Here is an 18,284-nt window from a genome sequence, read left to right as displayed (position 1 = left end):
AAGATCCAAGACAAAAGTAAAATGAAATTGAAAGCAATGAAAACAAGAAATTAAAGTTCACTCAAGTTCAAAAGCTCTCTGAAACTATTATGAAAATTCTAAAAGGAAAGCTCCCCCAATAACTTGAATTCTATCCTATTTATACACTTTCCAAAATGATCTTCAAGCCTTGAGTTGGGCCTTTGTTCTTGGTGGAATTGGGTTGAAAGAGGCCTTGGTTGATTGCTCTTGAAGTTTGAAGAAGAACCGAAGTGAACCAATTGAACCGATTTTGAAGTTAGCCATAGTTGGTCCCAACGTTAGGGCCAAAGTTAGGGGTCTAACTTTGACCCTAACTTTTCATAGCAGCAAGCATGATTCCCTGGTTTGGACGTTGGTGCCAACGTTAGGGGTCTAACTTTGACCCTAACGTTGGCCTTGCTTAGTGCTAGTGGTGCCAACGTTAGCCTCCAAGTTAGGGGGCTAACGTTGGCGCAAACGTTGGTGCCCCTCCCTTTGTGATTCATGTGCCAACGTTAGCCTCCAAGTTAGGGGGCTAACGTTGGCGCAAACGTTGGCCTTCTCCCCCTTTATAACTCATGTGCCAACGTTAGCCTCCAAGTTAGGGGGCTAACGTTGGCGCAAACGTTGGCTGGCCCAGGGATGAGTTTCAAGTTTCTCTTGCCAACGTTAGCTTCCAAGTTAGGGGGATAACGTTGGCTCAAACGTGGGGAGTCCAGGGAGTGATCTTTCATGCCCAACGTTAGCCTCCAAGTTAGGGGGCTAACGTTGGGGCTAACTTCATGCCTCTGGTTCAATTTTCACTTATTCCATTCTTCACTTCTAGCCATTCCTCTTTGCTTCAACCTTTCTCCAAGCTTTCTTCACCTATCATTAATCAACCAAACTCATCAAATCTATGCTCAAAATCATGAGATCTTCATTCTTTCATAATATGCAACAAATATAGCACAAAACCTCATGAAATGGCATAAATTCATATATGGTTGGTTCAATCAAGGGAAACATGAAAATCTACTCAATTAGCTTGCTTGTAGCTCAAGAAAGTGCATAATTCTAATGAAAACTAAAGAAAAAGACTAGCTAAAATAGGCTAAGATGACTTGTCATCACAACACCAAACTTAAAGCTTGCTTGTCCCCAAGCAAGAAATGAATTATTAAGAAGAAAGAATGAAATGGAGGAGGAAGTTCATGCTAGCAGAGTATTATTGATAGTTCATGGGGTTTTATGTGGATATGCAAATACTCACTTCTTATTGACTCCTAGGCCTAGAAAGTCTCCTTCAAGCTTCAAGTGACATACTGCTATGACCTCTCATTATTCCTTTATCCTTGGTTATTACTTTGTTCATAAGCTTTATTTGAGTGTCATGTGTAGCAAGTTCATTTTCTTTTCTTTATACTTGACACATTATTCACCATAGACACTTGGCTTACATTCCTTCTTAAAACATTGATGCCCAGCACCTCTTTGGGCTACTAAATGTCTTGTAGTTAGGTTGCTCTTGATAGTGGACTTTCAGCTGATGATCCCGGGTTAGTTAACCCAAGTCACCAAGTGTTGAGGCACTCCTAAGAGCTTACTAATCCAAGCAGATCCTAGTACAAAGACATCACAGGCATATGCTTTAAGGTTCAAGCTATTGGTGTCCAGCTTTGTTTCTTTTTGTTTTTCTTTTGTTTTGCCACTTTTTGGCTCTCTTTGTTCTTTCCTTCTTTTGTTTTTCTTTCTAACCAAGGATTTCAATTCAATTGAGATTCATAGACAGTAGGCCACTCTTTTCTTAGAAGGAGATATCCTAGCTCTTTATTCACTAAAAGTGAGCTATTATACAATCACACACATACCACCACTTACTTTTATTCTACTTCTAACTAACAGAGACTATCTTGCTTCACATTCAAACTGTTCTTTTATTGAATTGAAAGATGCAGGGGACAACACATGCTTCTTGTCAAGTGAAAGTGAACACACAAGCACACACATAAACTAGCCTACTTATTTTAAAAGAAACAAACATAAATGATGTACAGACTACTACACTAACAGTTACTGTTAAAATGGGCATATTCACACTTCCAATTTAGAGCAATTCAATGCTAATGGAGTTAAGTGACAATACAACCTCTTGGTGGCTTCTTCTTCTTTCTCTCAGCTAATGGTGTGTAGTCCTCCCAAGAGAGTGATTGACTTTCTGCAGTGTTAATGGAAGTTGCTTGTTTCTCAAGCCCTTAGATGACTGGTTAGTGTGCAAGACTTTCTTGTAGGCGTTTGAACTTACTTTGGTGTGTGAACACCAAACTTAGTCTCTTGCCATGTTTCTTATGCATAACCATATGTGAAAGCCTAAGTCTTTGCTAAAGGTAATAAAACTAGAAACAGATAATGCTTAAATGATTTATCAGATTGCTTGGAGCTAGAAAGTGAGAATGTGCTTTTAAGTGAGATTTTGGTGGAACACCAAACTTAGAATTCTTTATTCTCCCTTAATTTGTTTTGGTGTGAAACACCAAACTTAGCTCCTTGCAATACACACCAATCATTTAACCTTTTTATTGAAATAACTATGAAAAGAAAACTACCTCAGGTTGGGTTGCCTCCCAACAAGCGCTCTTTTATTGTCACTAGCTTGACACTGAAGCTTTCTTTTATGGTGGTTGGTGCTTGTAGGGCCTCAATTTGTCTCCTCTGACCGTGATCCTCTTCTTTGTTTTCTGGTGTTCTATTTCAGCATGCTCTAATGATAGTATGTTGCTGACAGTGTAGTAATCCTCGGTTTGTTGATTTGCCCCCAGCTGTTGATATATCAGTTGCACTTTGTCACCTTTGGAAAGCCCCTCTGTTGGAATCTTTCTATTCTTCCATCCCCTTTTTGCTTTGTTTCTGCGCTTCATCTTTCCTTTTGTTGATCTTTCTTTTCTGGCTGTAGGCTTTCCTTGGGGACCTTTCTTCTCAGTGGCCAGTACTCTAATATCCTCTTGGACTTTTTCATCAGTCTGCACAATCTTTAGCATTGGGATGTTGCTGTGACTTTCCTGGTCACTTTTCATATAGTCTTTCTTCTCCTTGCTAAATTGTGCCTCTAGTAATACCTTCAGAGTGATGCTTTGGTCATGCATCCTGAGAGTTAATTCCCCTTCCTCTACGTCTATGATAGCTCTAGCAGTGGCCAAGAATGGCCTTCCCAGTATAACAGAGTCACCATCATCATTGTTTGATTCTAGAACCACAAAATCAGCAGGGTATATAAAACTGTCCACCTTGACCAAAAGGTTTTCAATTACACCCCTGGGGTATACCATTGACTTGTCTACCAGCTCCAAAGACATTTGTACTGGTTTGACCTCCTCTATATTCAGCTTTTTCACCAAGGAGGATGATATTAAGTTAATACTTGCTCCGAGATCACACATTGCTTTAGTGATTGTCAATTTCCCAATGGTGCAAGGCAACAGGAAGCTTCCTGGGTCCTCAAGCTTGGGAGGAAGCCCCTTTTGAATCAAGGCCCTGCATTCCTCAGCAATCATTATGGTTTCTTTCTCATCCCAGCTTCTTTTCTTGTTGATAAGATCCTTCAGAAACTTGGAATATAGAGGCATCTGTTCAAGTGCTTCAGCCAAGGGAATATTGATTTCCAGCTTCTTAAAAGTCTCAAGGAATTTGTGAAAATGCTGGTCTTTAACCTCTTTGTTGAACCTCTGAGGATATGGCAGTGGAGGTGTGATGCTTTTTCCTATTTGCTGTTGTCCCTGAGCTACTTCCTTCGGGCTATGTGGCTTGTTGTCCTTCTCTTTAGGTTTCTCAGTGCTTTTGTTTGGCATCACAACTTGCTCCTTATCCTCATCTGCCTTTGTTTGATTCTCATCCTCTGTTGGGTTTTTGATGTTCTCTGCTTGCTTCTTTGTAGATTCATTGTTGCTTATCAATGTTCTCCCACTCCTCAATTGTATTGCCTTGCATTCCTCCTTGGGATTTGGAATTGTGTCACTGGGCAGTGAGTTTGAAGGTCTCTCAACAGATACTTGCTTGGAGAGTTGCCCCATCTGTCTCTCTAGGCTCTTTATAGAGGCTTCCTGATTCTTGGCTACCATTTCTTGGTGTTTCAACATTTTGTCTATCATGGCTTCCAAGTGAGTGATTCTTTGGGCTTCAGGTGATATTTGAGGTGGGTTATGAGATGTGGGTGGTGGATGGCAGGCATTTTGGTTGGTGGGTTGGTTATTAGATTGGTATTGGTTAATGTTGGGGTAGTTGTTTTGAGGTTTTCTGTATGGGTTTTGGTTAGTCTGCTGCTGGTTGTGATTTTGGTTGTTTCTTGGGTTGTGTTGGTTTGAGTTCCTCTGCCATGGTTGTTGATTTTGGGTATGGTTATCTCCCCATCTGAGGTTTGGGTGGTTCTTCCAGGATGGATTGTATGTATCACCATACACTTCATTTGGTCCTTGGTTGTGCATATACTGAACTTGCTCTTGTTGTTGTTCTTCTTGAGTTTCTTCACTCTGTCCCCATGTGGTTGATGGTTGGCTAGTGTTGACTGCTGCAACTTGGAGACTATCAATCCTCTTGGCCATTTGCTCAAATTGTTGTTGAATTTGCTGCTGCATCATCTTGTTTTGAGCTAGGATTGAATCCACTCCTTCTAGTTCCATTACTCCCCTTCTTTGTGATGGTTGGCGGCTTCTTTGATGAGCAAAGAAATATTGGTTGTTGGCCACCATATCCACAAGATTCTGAGCTTCCTCAGCAGTTTTCATTAGTTGTAGTGAACCTCCAGCAGAATGATCTAATGCCTCCTGAGATTTCAATGTCAGGCCTTCATAGAAATTTTGCAGCACGTCCCATTCATTGAACATCTCTGGAGGACATTTTCTGATTAAGGCTTTGTACCTTTCCCATGCTTCATACAAGGATTCGGCATCTAATTGTATGAATGTCTGCACCTCAGTTTTCAGCCTGATGACTCTTTGGGGTGGATAGAATTTGGCTAGAAATTTAGTCACCAAGTCATCCCAACTAGTGATACTTCCTTGGGGAAAAATTTCAAGCCATTGTGCAGCCTTATCCCTTAATGAGAACGGGAACAGCAGAAGCTTGTAGGTTTCAGGATTTACGCCATTGGATTTGACAGTGTCACAGATCCTAAAGAAGGTAGATAGATGTTGATTTGGATCCTCCAATGGTCCTCCCCCAAATGAGCAATTGTTCTGGACCAATGTGATGAGTTGTGGCTTCAGTTCAAAGTTATTTGCATTGACATTAGGGGTGAGAATGCTGCTTCCACAATGTCTAGCATTTGCAAAGGTATAGGAAGCCAATACTCTCCTTTGTTGTGGTTGATTATTAACTCCTCCTCCTGGATTAGATGTATCTCCTTCCATCTCGTGGTATTCTTCCTCAGATTCGTCTTCTCCAACAATATTTTTCCCTCTTTCGGCTCTTCTTATCCTGCTAAGAGTTCTCTGATCAGCTTCAGATAAAATAGGAACGGATCTCCCTGTACCTGACATACAAACAAGACAAAAGAAACACCAGCAAGATCACTTCAATCTATTGCTAGAATGAAGTTTAGTTCAAGCAAAAATTCAAACAGTTAGTGGGTTAATCAAAAATTAAAGAAAAATAAAGAAAAAGTGCTTGATCTAGATCACCACCTCGCTTAATCATTGTCAATCTAATCAATCCCCGGCAACGGCGCCAAAAACTTGATGAGGTATTTTGATGAGAAACGAATCTCTCACAAAACATCACAAAACTAACCGGCAAGTGTACCGGGTCGTATCAAGTAATAAAAACTCACGGGAGTGAGGTCGATCCCACAGGGATTGAAGGATTGAGAAATTTTAGTTTAGTGGTTGATTTAGTCAAGCGAATCAAGATTTGGTTGATGGTTTTGTGACTTGCAGAATTAAATTGCATTGAAGTAAAGAGAACAAGAAATAAATTGCTGAAACTTAAAGAACAAGAAATTAAATGGCCGAAACTTAAAGTGCAAGAAATGTAAATTGCGGAATCTTAAAGTGCAAGAAATGTAAATTGCTTGAAATGTAAAGGGGATTGGGATGTGGATTTGCAGAAATTAAACAAGGAAAAATTAAATTGCATCAAACAGAAGAAGGAAAAGGAATTGGGATTGGATCGGATCTTATAACAGAAAAGTAAATAAACATGGAAAGCAAGAAACAGGGAATTGAAATGAGAAATTCAGATCTCAGGACCCAGAGACTAGAAAACCAAGTCTAGATCTCAATGCCTTCCTAGATCCAACAAGAACAATAGCAAGGAAATTGTAAATTGCAAAGAAAAGAGATGAAGAACAATGAACCGGAAATGGAATTCAATTAAGCAGTAAATAAACAGAGAGATCCAAGATTGAGATTGAAACAGAATTTCTTCAATTCTCCAATCCAAGATCCAAGACAAAAGTAAAATGAAATTGAAAGCAATGAAAACAAGAAATTAAAGTTCACTCAAGTTCAAAAGCTCTCTGAAACTATTATGAAAATTCTAAAAGGAAAGCTCCCCCAATAACTTGAATTCTATCCTATTTATACACTTTCCAAAATGATCTTCAAGCCTTGAGTTGGGCCTTTGTTCTTGGTGGAATTGGGTTGAAAGAGGCCTTGGTTGATTGCTCTTGAAGTTTGAAGAAGAACCGAAGTGAACCAATTGAACCAGTTTTGAAGTTAGCCATAGTTGGTCCCAACGTTAGGGCCAAAGTTAGGGGTCTAACTTTGACCCTAACTTTTCATAGCAGCAAGCATGATTCCCTGGTTTGGACGTTGGTGCCAACGTTAGGGGTCTAACTTTGACCCTAACGTTGGCCTTGCTTAGTGCTAGTGGTGCCAACGTTAGCCTCCAAGTTAGGGGGCTAACGTTGGCGCAAACGTTGGTGCCCTTCCCTTTGTGATTCATGTGCCAACGTTAGCCTCCAAGTTAGGGGGCTAACGTTGGCGCAAACGTTGGCCTTCTCCCCCTTTATAACTCATGTGCCAACGTTAGCCTCCAAGTTAGGGGGCTAACGTTGGCGCAAACGTTGGCTGGCCCAGGGATGAGTTTCAAGTTCCTCTTGCCAACGTTAGCCTCCAAGTTAGGGGGCTAACGTTGGCTCAAACGTGGGGAGTCCAGGGAGTGATCTTTCATGCCCAACGTTAGCCTCCAAGTTAGGGGGCTAACGTTGGGGCTAACTTCATGCCTCTGGTTCAATTTTCACTTATTCCATTCTTCACTTCTAGCCATTCCTCTTTGCTTCAACCTTTCTCCAAGCTTTCTTCACCTATCATTAATCAACCAAACTCATCAAAGCTATGCTCAAAATCATGAGATCTTCATTCTTTCATAATATGCAACAAATATAGCACAAAACCTCATGAAATGGCATAAATTCATATATGGTTGGTTCAATCAAGGGAAACATGAAAATCTACTCAATTAGCTTGCTTGTAGCTCAAGAAAGTGCATAATTCTAATGAAAACTAAAGAAAAAGACTAGCTAAAATAGGCTAAGATGACTTGTCATCAGGTTGTTGTACTTGCTTGTGTAGATTAATGATTCATTATATATTTGAATGATGATGATTGATGATTTATTACGTGATTGAATGATAACAAGCGCATGTGGACATTCTGTTTTTGACATTATGCAGAAAAATAAATGTTCACTTATGTATAAGCACTTGAAAACTTGTGAATTATTGATTCTGGGTTTTTGGGGCTGTGTTGGGAGTGGTAGCAACTTTGAATGACCAAAGAGAAGTTAAATGTGTGATTTTAGAAGAGCTATACGCTTAGATGTGAAATTTGACGTGTGAGGTTGTTGGAAGTGTTTAATGCATAATTTTTGCATAATTGGCAGCAGAATGAACCAATTTTTGGGAGCAGTCCAGACCATAATTTTGGATGAAATTATTTTTCTATAAAGCTTTAATGTGTCTTGAATGTATCATAAAAATTTTAGAATTCATTGATGAGTGATTTGGGAGAAATGAATTTTTGAAGATTGATGGTTTCTGTAAAAAGTTCTGTCCTCATAATGTAGAAGCACCAACTTCCAACCCACTTAACTTTTAATTATGACAAGTGGTTGAGCCGAAACCAATGGAAATTTTATCGTTTTGTGTCCACAATCTTCAGTTTAAATTTCAGTTCAATATCATATTTAACCAATTAGATATAATGGAAAGAATGTGGATAGCTCACTGAACTTTGAAAATAGATTTCTAAAAGGCAGGGCAGTGTTTCCAACTTCATAACTTTTTCATATGACATAATAATGATCCGGAATTTGGTTTGCTGGAAAGCGAGAAAAGTCTTATTTGAGGTCATAAATTTTAAATACAACGGGTCAAAATTGGATTTTTAAAGAATTTATCAAACTTACTGCACCCTGCTATTTTTTTCTGCATTTTCCTAAAATGGTAGCAGAATTTTGAAAGATATAGTATAAGCTTCACTTGTGGTCGGATTACCTCAGCACCAAGTTTTATTTCCTAAGTCGATAATATTATAATGAGTAAAGTATCGTTTTTGTCCTCAACGCTTATGGTAAGTTTTAAAGCTGTTCCTAACGTTTAAATCGTCCTATTTAAGTCCCTAACTTTTCAAAATTGGCTCAATGTTGCCCTGCCATTAGGGATCTGTTAACAGAATTGACGCGGGATAAAATTGAGACGATTTTGAAACGTTAGAGACTTAAATAGGACAAAAACGTTTAGGACAAAAACAATATATAGAAATGAATTTTAATTTTATCCTTCAATAATATCAATTTTTTATGGTACATAGTTATTCAATTATTTTTTAATCACATCTAAGTAAATTACACTTAATCACATTACTTTCATTCTAAATAAATTTATTTTTTTATAATTTTACTCTTAAATATTTTTACTCATCGTGAAATATTTGTAGAATGACTAGTACATAAATTTGTAGAAGAAAAAAAATAATACATATACAATAAAGTATAAATTGTACCTTTTGTCTCTAATGTATCGAAATTCTTTAATGTTTAATTAGTTAAACTTTATTTTTAATTTTATTCTTCAATAATATATTTTTTTTACGGTAGATAATTATTTAATTATTTTTTTATTTTATTCTAAATCACATTATTTTTTCCTAAGTGAATTTATTTTTGATTAAGAACAAAATTAAAAAATAAATTAAGTAATTATTTATTGTAAAAAATTGAAATTATTGAAGAAAAGATTAAAATTTATTAAAAAGTTAAAATAATGTGATTAAGAATAAAATTAAAAATAAAGTTTAACTAAATTAAACATTAAAGAATTTCGATATATTAGAGACAAAAGGTACAATTTATACTTTATTGTATATGTATCATTTTTTCTTTTCTAAGTTTATGGACTAGTCATTCTATAAACATTTCATGATGAGTAAAAATATTTAAGCGTAAAATTATAAGAAAATAAATTTATTTAAAATGAAAGTAATGTGATTAAGTGTAATTTACTTAGATGTGATTAAAAAATAATTGAATAATTACGTAAAAGATTATATATTATTGAAGGATAAAATTAAAATTTATTTATATGTATCGTTTTTGTCCTCAATGTTTTTGTCCTATTTAAGTCATTAATGTTTCAAAATGGTCTCAATTTTGTCCTACCGTCAATTCTGTTAACAGATTTCTAACGGCAGGACAACATTGAGCCAATTTTGAAACGTTAGTTAGGGACTTAAATAGGACAATTTAAACATTAGAAACAACTTTGAGATTTACCCCAAACGTTGGGAACAAAAATGATATTTTACTCTATTATAATAACTAGAAATATTTAAAGTTAAATGGTGATGTGGATGTATGCTTAGTTAAATGGTAATGCGGATGTATGTTTGAGTTATGTGGTGATGCGGAGGTATGTGTATTTATAAGGTGATGTGGAGACATGACGAAAAGAGAAGAAGAGAGAAACAATGAATGAAAAGAATAATTGAATATTACTTGTTTGATTGGGCCTTTGTGCCAAATTGCTAATGCGAAAGTGTCCGCCTAATTGATAGCCTAAAGTTGCTAATGCGAGAATGTTCATGTAACTGATAGCCCGTTTCTTACTGTGATGCACATAGAAATGTTAGCAACATTAGTGTGATTTGGCCTAATTGACACGGGTAACCGTGATGCCAAGGTATCCTAACTAACATGGGTTCGTCTATGATGATACCAATGAGCTTGACTGACACAATAAAGAAACCATACTCGGGGTTCGCTCCGAGTAACATCAGGTTGCGGGTAGACAACCGACGCATGAACTCATGGCCTGCACTAGAAACAGGCATGCATCATCTTGTTTGCGCATATGGATTTCGTGTGTATTATATATTGCTATTTCCTACTGTTTTATAATTGATTCTATTTATCTGTTACATATATTTTTGCACTCTGGGTTTCTATGTGGTGTTTCATTTCCATTTAACAACAACTTGGAGACAAAGACCCTAGACCCCCTTTTTACCTTGCTGAAAACTTTAAGTTCTCACCTTTCTTTTCTTTCTTTCTCTCCCCTCCCCAGATGGGATCAGCAGAGGTATTATTTGAGTTTCGTTTTGTTTTGAGCTACTAGAACCCGGTGCGGGGTGGAGTCTTCATATGGAGTACATTTTGGACCTGCATCTACGTTTCGCGCGAGCACGAGCTTCGAGTTTATATAGTATTACTTTCCCTTCGCTTTTGTAGTATTTTTTAGAGGGGTAGGATCTTTCAGTAGTCCGGTTCCAGTTTAGGAAACCTGTGTGAGAGTTGGGATTGATTTCCTATTTTGTCTATGTATATATGTCTTGATGTAGTACTCGGTATTTTGATCCCTAGCATGTATCTCCAAACTTATCTTGTGTTTATATATGTATATATATTTTCTGTTTTCATATATCTATTTGTGATGTTACTTTAAGCATTAACTTTGCGGAAAAACTAAAAGATATTTTGAGTTTAATCACACTAATCCGACTAAGGCTTATATTAACACTTGCTAATGAAATTCTGAGCCTAGAGCCAATTAAGTCCATACGACAAGTAATACCTAAACATTTGACATTGATCATGACGTGTCAAAAGTTAAGTTGTTATATGCACCGTATGATTGTCTTAAATAAATAATATTTTGGCTGTATTAGGGAATAGGTGTTTTTTTTTATTTTGCTTACCCTCATTAGCTTGGTGATTGTAAATAGTGAAACAATACTACCTTATTTTTATGCTTAAATATATCTAATAGACGCTATTGTCAATTATGTGCAACATGGCCATTATTAGATGCAAATAATTGAATATTGAACCTGTTTTCCGGATTTTAAGTTCAAGTACATCGTAGAGATTGTAATTGCATTTAGCTTTTGTTCTAATGTGATTTCAGATTACTTTTGATATTTAACTATAAATCATAAATTCTAAATTCTATCCAATATTCATTCATCAAGTTGAATTGGAAACTTTTTACATTAGGATTTTCCTTGAGCCTTAATACCCACTTCTTATTATTACAAAGATGATAGTTTTTGCATTTTGGTCTTTTGGATTAGTCGGTCATTATTTTTTTGGTACATTTATAGATCAATTATACATCTTATAAACTCCTTATGGTATATTTGAACCTTGCTATTGCTCATTCTTTGAATTACATTATAATGTATCTATTATACCCAATAATGTATAAAATTCGCAAAATTAGTAAATAATTAATGAATAAATTAATTATTATTCAAAGAAATTAAAAAAAAATAGAATTTTATAGTTTAATGAGACAGAACTTATTAAAATAAGAATTTTGACACTAATTTTAAAAATATTGGCCTAAGATTAGGTCGAACGAACTGAACCGGTCAAACCGGACCCATATTGGGCCCAAGGCCCAACCCGATACCCACTTAAGGGAAGAACACAGCCACTTCTCCCTTAAACATAAGGGAAGCACGCTGAAAACTTTGGGGAAAGGGGGAAAACAAGAACCCTAACCCACTCTTGATTTCAATCTTCAATAACTTTTGATCCGGAGTTCCGATTGCCGCACCGTTTGCGGTCACGCGTTCGCAGCGACAAACTCTACAAAGCGCGGTACTTAATTTGGTAAGGAAGCCACACTCCCAGTTTCAATTTCCTCTTCCGAATTTCAAAATTTTGATGATTGGGTGTTGAGATTTTTAGTTGTTTTGATGTTCTAGGATCAAATTAACTGGAGAAAATTATTGGGTCTTACTCAATTGATACATAAATAAGGTAAGAACCTCAAGCTCTTGTTGATTTGTGAGTTAGCAAGCTTGAATGTTGATTATAGTGATATGTTGTGGGATTAGATTGAATATTGTTGATTTGAAGTACATTGATGATGTTGGGAGCTTGACTATTGGACCTTGGTGGCTGAAATTCGGTTCGGAGAGGATTTGGGGCTGTGGACTCTTGAGGAACGTTGACCTTGAGGTGTCTTTGGGTTTTACGCGGAATCGGCTAAGGTACGGTTTAAGTTTCATTTAAGTACCGTGTGGTATGATGAGAATTCCTAGGTTAGATACCCCTAGGATTAAGTTTGAATTTAGTATTTGGATGGAGTTGCTATGTGTAGAAGACATGTTGTGAAAATTGATGTTTTGGATGATGCGTTGTTGTTGTGTTAATTGAATTAATTGGATAGTGAATTATATGGTTGAGTTTATGTATATTGAATTGATGAAATATTGGGATGGAGGCCGTGAATTTAGGCTGGAAGCCAGAAAGAGGTAAGGACGGTAAGTGATGGTTGATGATTGGTGATTTGATGATGATTAATGAGGATATTTAATATGAAAGTTGAGCCTATGATGAGAATGTGGCGAATCATTGATGATTAATAAGTTTTGATAATGATTATAAATAATGATAATAATTTATCGTTGATTTATGAATAATGTTGGTTAATTGTGAATTTTGTTGGATTTGAAATGGATAGAATTGGATATTGATATGTTGAGAGAGGAGTGATAAGCGTATGAAAGGATTTTGATTGGAAATTGGGCTGTTTTAGGTTGAGAAACTTTGGTTTGAGAATGAAATGTTGGAAAATAGAAGTTTTGAACTTTTGGATAAAACTTAGTTTTTAATGAACTTCGGTGATCCATAACTTGAGCCTCAAATTTTGGATTCAAATGAAACCTATTTTAAGTTAAAGATAATTCCAAGATCTTTTAAACGGTATAAAGTTTGTGAAAAACGAATTTTTGTAGAGGAAGTTATGGACATCAGAAGTTAGGTGCTGAAAACTGAATTTATGGACTTAACAGCTTTTACCTATTCTGCATAACTCGAGTACGCGAGTGCGGGTTTGGTATCTCGCATACGCGAGCAAGGAAAAATACACATGGCCACGCGTACGCGGGACCCTGGTTTCAGCAACATTGAGTTTTTGTGATTTAAACGTACTTTCAAACTTCTAAAACTCTATTTTTACTTTCTAAGACCCTGAAACTTAGTTCTAATTATAGGGAGAGGGGTAAGCTTAGAAAAGAAGTTAACTTAAAAGAGAAGAAAGGTTTGAAGTAATAAATGATGATTTAGAAAGTTTGGAAATTGAGGGTTTGTAAATGAATGTCATATGTGACCCCGGATAGTAGGCAGTGGCGTTGTCCACTTGCTCCGGGTGTGAGATGAGGAAGGAAAATTATGAAAAACTAAGCTAATTATAGAATTTCGAATGAATATGATAAATGAGGATGATTGATGATGAAATGTTGATGAATTATAATTAATGATTGACTTGAGATTGAATGAATTCTTGAATGAGATACCTGAGCAGTAGCAAAGATTGTGGTTTGTCCTGCTTGCTTCAGGTCAATGTTTGAGATTTGATAATAATGATGATTGATTTATATTGAACGAATGTATGTTTGTGATACCTGAGTAGTAGCAAGGATGGTGGCTCGTTCCTCTTGCTCCAAGTCAATGTTTGAGATTTGATAATAATGATGATTGATTTAGATTGAACGAATATATGTTTGTGATACCTGGGTAGTAGCAAGGATGGTGACTCGTCCCGCTTACTCCAGGTCAATGCTTGAGGTTTGATAATAATGATGATTGATTAAGACTAAATGAATGTATGTTTGAGATACCTGGGCAGTAGCAAGGATTGTGGTTCGTCCCGCTTGCTCCAGGTCAATGATTGTGACGCCTGGGTAGTAGCAACAGTAGTGGATTATTCCACTTGCTCTAGGTTGAGCTCTTAAACACCCGCCTGGGTAGTAGCGGTAGTAATGGTTCTTCCACTAAGCGGGTAGTAGCAAGGGGGTTGTAGCTCAAGCTCACTTGCTCCGCAATAGGTGTTTCTGTCCATGGTTAGCTACCAGGATATGTCGGGTTGGCTATATAACCGACAGATGATATCATCAGCCATAGGGTAGGCATATATCATATGCATATGTTTGAATTGTTTGGGTTTGTTTAATTACCTTGGTTTGCCTAATTGTACATGTTTTCATGATTATTTGCTAATTGACTTACTTGCCTTACTTGTGCATTACTTGTTTGTATTATTTGTGTTTGTATAAAAGTTGAATTACTTGGGGGATGGTTCGGTTCTTGGTTTATTTAGTTGAAAGATAGTGGAAGTATGAAGGATATTGGGTTAGAATTAGAATCCCCTATGATAGTTGCCAAGTTATAGATTAGTGAGAGTTTAGGATGGATATGACGAAGTAAGAAGTTTAAGATGCTTAGTGAATTTATATTATAGTGTATTGTATTTATTTAGCATTTTTACCGTACTGGAACCTATGGGTCGGGGATTTTCATTCCGTATATATTCTCTGTTTTCAGATGCAGGTCCTGGTACTCAGCAGTGAGCTGGATTCGTCTGAAAGGCAACGAAGTTTATTTGATTCTTTTTTGTACTTTTAGAATCTCTCCTGTTTATTTTTGAAAAACCTTCAATATGATGTACGTAAATTTTTATTTTGCAACTTGCCTGTAGAGGCGATGATGTATCTTTGAGAGAGATAGGAAATATTGTTGTCAAATTAGTTTTAAATTCTGTACCCTAGTCGACCTAAACTTCACAGGTCGTGACTAGTGGCTATTTACTTATGTTATATATATATATATATAAGAGTGTCTTTTCGCTCGCGATTTTAATTTATTTTCCTTTCAAGCTTCTCGTTTACTAGTTCTATCACATGTAGCGACCATCAATTTTAAAAAATATAAATATAAATAAGTTATAATTTATTTTATAAAATTAGAGTTCCTTATTTTTAGAAAATTATTTTATTATCAGTAATTGAACTAATTTTATAACAATTATATATATATATATATATATATATATATATATATATATATATATATTATGATAAAATATTTTATATAATTAAAATTATAATTCTAGTAATTTATAAGTAATGAAACTTATATGTATATCTTAATTTAAGTAATTGATAATTTAATTTAAACATAGAGTTTAGTTAATAATATTATTATCGAGTTCGATATCCGCCGATATGAATAAATATCGGTACTCTTTGGTGAACTTAGGTTTGCTAATGCTTTACTAAATAACTTCCATCCTTAAATTACTAATATCATTTATATTAGTAACTCATATACATTCAATTTTATTATTATTATTATTATTATTATTATTATTATTATTATTATTATTATTATTATTATTATTATTATGCATGTACGTGTATATATATATTTATAATATATATAAAAGGCGGCAGCCATTTAGCTAATGGAAAGCCGTTGTATATGTATACATATATGTAATATATAGTTATGAGTATCATTAGCCTTATTATATCATTAGCTTTATATATAATAGTATCATATGAAGGAATAAGTAACATTTACTTTATTATCATTATTATACTTTCGCCGCCATATATATATATATATATATATATATATATATATATATATATATATATATATATATATATATATAGCGTGAGAACGTAAACCTCTTCCAACCTTTCGGCTTCGATTTCTTGCAATCCGTAACCTCAATCAAAAATCTAATTCGGTAAAAGTATTCGTATCCTCCTCCTTTACACGTTGACACCACTTTTGGTTGGTGGAAGTTGACGGTGACGTAGCTCCTTTATCCCTTGAGTTCGGCCAATGGAAGTTTTAGGAGGTACAAACGATTCTGGACGTTTTCTTTTTCGATAATTCGGTCAGAAAGTTTCGCCGGAGCTTCGAATATTTTGATTCCGTACAAAGGTATGGTTTTGGTTTCTCATAGTTAATGTTTAATGTCACGTGAAAACTTAGGCTAGAAGACCTTAAGATAGGAATGAACTGAACGTATAATTGATGGATTGTGTATATGGAATAAAATATGTGGTTTAGCTGTTGTTAATAATTTGCTGTTGAAGTTGGTTGGTTTTGGAAAAAGATTTAATATTAGTATTTGTTTGATTTTGAAATAATTTGTTACTGAAAATGATTTGAATGACTGAGAGGTGTTTGGTTTGGTAGTTAGGACCCTTTAAGGGTGGCAGAAATTCAAGTTTTAGAGGAAATATTGCCAAAATTTCTATAAGAATTGGAGTTTTGATTTGAAATGTTATTTTAAAAAGGAAAGAGATTATTATGTGGCTTGTGTATTTGAGACTATTTGTTGACCCTCTGTCGCAAGATGTGACCGGGCACTTTAACTCCCCGGATTCCCCCATGAGCATGCATATATATATATATATATATATATATATATATATATATATATATAGAGCAGATAGTTCAAAAGAAGGTTGACTTCTCTGTCACTTCCGTACTTCTGTAACTTCTCTTTAGCTTATTCATTGAATTGCTTAGAAAGTCTTTCCCTGACCTTGGTATTTCTGACCACCATTTTCGAGGATCTTCACCTATTCCAGGCTTCTCCGCGGAAACGTCTCAAAATAGCTGAGATACTCAACATAATTGAAGAAAACCAAGATGCTCTCCGAGTTCACGGGTGTCCTTGCTTATCCCCTTCTGTCTTCATTGAGATTGGGTTGGTGGTCAGTCAGTCAGGAAAGGCGATAACTATGGGCAGCGCCCCTTACTGCTCTCTTGGGCTTCCTTCGCAAAGGGGTTCTGTCGAGAACAAGAAAAGTATATATATATACATATATGTATATATATATATGAATATTGAATATTGAATATTATATTTGAGCTTGGAGTTTGACTCCATAGAATACTATATTATTGAGCTTGGGGATGCGCACACAGAAGGACTGTCCAACGGTTAACTACCAGGACATGTCGGGTTGGCTGTATAACTGACAGATGAGGCTCATCAGCCATAGGATAGGCATACATCATATGAATTTATTTGTTTGCTTGAATGTGCATTGTTTTGGTTTGCTTAACTGTTTAATTCTGCTTATCTGCTACTTGTTCTACTTGCTGTAAATGCTTCTCTCTGTATTTTCCTTGCTTAAATTGTATGTGTATATTTTCTGAGAAACCCCTCTTGCCAGAGGTGTGAAAGGGCTTGTTCCACCAGTGATTCGAAGGAGTGGAGGAGATAGAACGTGAAGTATTAGGTTAAAGTTAGATTGAGAACTAGAATAGCTTAGATAACTTACCTAATTTTTGGTTTAGTTTATTTTCCTTAACTATGTTGTTGTTTTTAGATGCAGGTCGAGAGGCATCTCGTTGAGCGTTGATGAGCGGATAATTTATACGCTTTTTGGCATTGTTTTTAGTATGTTTTTAGTAGGATCTAGTTACTTTTAGGGATGTTTTCATTAGTTTTTATGTTAAATTCACATTTCTGGACTTTACTATGAGTTTGTGTGTTTTTCTATGATTTCAGGTATTTTCTGGCTGAAATTGAGGGACTTGAGCAAAAATCAGATTCGGAGGTTGAAGAAGGACTGCTGATGCTGTTGGATTCTGACCTCCCTGCACTCAAAGTGAATTTTCTGGAGTTACAGAACTCAAAATGGCACGCTTCCAATTGCGTTGGAAAGTAGACATCCAGGGCTTTCCAGCAATATATAATAGTCCATACTTTGGCCGAGTTTAGACAACGTAAAAGGGCATTGAATGCCAGTTCTACGCTGCTGTCTGGAGTTAAACGCCAGAAACACGTCACAAACCAGAGTTGAACGCCAGAAACACGTTACAACCTGGCGTTCAACTCCAGAAAGAGCCTCTGCACGTGTAACATTCAAGCTCAGCCCAAGCACACACCAAGTGGGCCCCGGAAGTGGATTTATGCATCAATTACTTACTTCTGTAAACCCTAGTAGCTAGTTTATTATAAATAGGACTTTTTACTATTGTATTAGACATCTTG

Source organism: Arachis hypogaea, chromosome 20 (assembly GCF_003086295.3).
Source record: "Arachis hypogaea cultivar Tifrunner chromosome 20, arahy.Tifrunner.gnm2.J5K5, whole genome shotgun sequence".
Lineage (NCBI taxonomy): Eukaryota > Viridiplantae > Streptophyta > Magnoliopsida > Fabales > Fabaceae > Arachis > Arachis hypogaea.
Note: the sequence above shows the minus strand (reverse complement) of the source record.